The sequence below is a fragment of the Tupaia chinensis genome, unplaced genomic scaffold (genome assembly GCF_000334495.1).
Source record: "Tupaia chinensis unplaced genomic scaffold, TupChi_1.0 Scaffold144482_1, whole genome shotgun sequence".
Taxonomy (NCBI): domain Eukaryota; kingdom Metazoa; phylum Chordata; class Mammalia; order Scandentia; family Tupaiidae; genus Tupaia; species Tupaia belangeri.
In genome coordinates, this window is record NW_006204341.1 from 357,905 (window position 1) to 359,150 (window position 1,246).

Here is a 1,246-nt window from a genome sequence, read left to right on the forward strand (position 1 = left end):
AGGGAAAGAATGTCTAGGTAAGAAAGAGGCCCCTTGGAGTAGTTAAGTCTTTATGATTACATCTTCAAAAGGAATCTTGGGAATGCATGTGTGTAAGTGTCTAGAAAGCACAGCAGGAAAAAATAAAAATAGGAGTGAATAATTTAATTATAACTTTAACTGCTACCAATATTAAATCAGTGGTTTAGATAAAGCCTGAGCTTTTTGTTTTACCCAAATGATTTCATGGGTTCAGGGTTCTTTTCATATGTATTATCATGCTTATGCTTTTAAAATTCATCACTTAATATTTATTCACCTTCCACAATCACTGTTATTTGCTATTTAGTTTAGGCCCTCTTCATGTCTGAGTTACCTAGATGTCAGTGATAAGTACTATAGAAATAGAAAACAGCAGGGTGAGGGACTTTTAAGACATTTAATTGACTGTTTGACATATATTCTAGGCATGTGACAGGTAATAATTACAACTCTTAATTAGTGTCTGAATATTGGGATGAGGAATAATAGCAAAACTGAATAGTACTAATGAAAGACTGAATTACTATAATCAAAACATTCTTTTCTTTTCACCAGGTAAAATTCTTTCACATACAATAAGTGTACTGGCTTTCTTTTTGTATAAGAGAAATTGGTTGAATTGCCACAGTGATTAAGACCAAAGTTCTGGTCTAATTCTTATAATTAAAAGTATTTTGTAATGTTAGAAAGGAACTTAAGAAATTAGAGCTGAAATTTCTCACATAAAGGAAAGGTTATATGGTAAGGTAAACATAGTATTTCAGGTATATTGCTGTGGACATTTATTAATTAGATGGAGTGGGTTAACATCTTCTATTTGAGCTAAAATCAGAAAAATACTAAAAATAAGCCATCACATCTGGAAAGTACACTATTGTGTATTATTTCTCTTTTCTAAAACCCTCAACAGGTTTTATTGGGACAAAGACCATCCCTCACACACACCAAAGTTACTCATTATCTCTTAAATCTAACGTTATAACTCAAGCTCTTTGAGATCCTATTAACGTAGACTACATGCACCTCACATAGCTGATTATAACTCAAGCTCTTTGAGATCCTGTTAACGTAGACTACATGCACCTCACATAGCTGGGACTCTGATTTGTTTATCTTTCTATCTCCAGATGCTATTGCTTAGGTAATATATTTAGCAAATATATGTTCAATGGAAATTTAAACAGCTATCATAATGAACCAGTAACTTCAAGGAATTTCCCAGTAT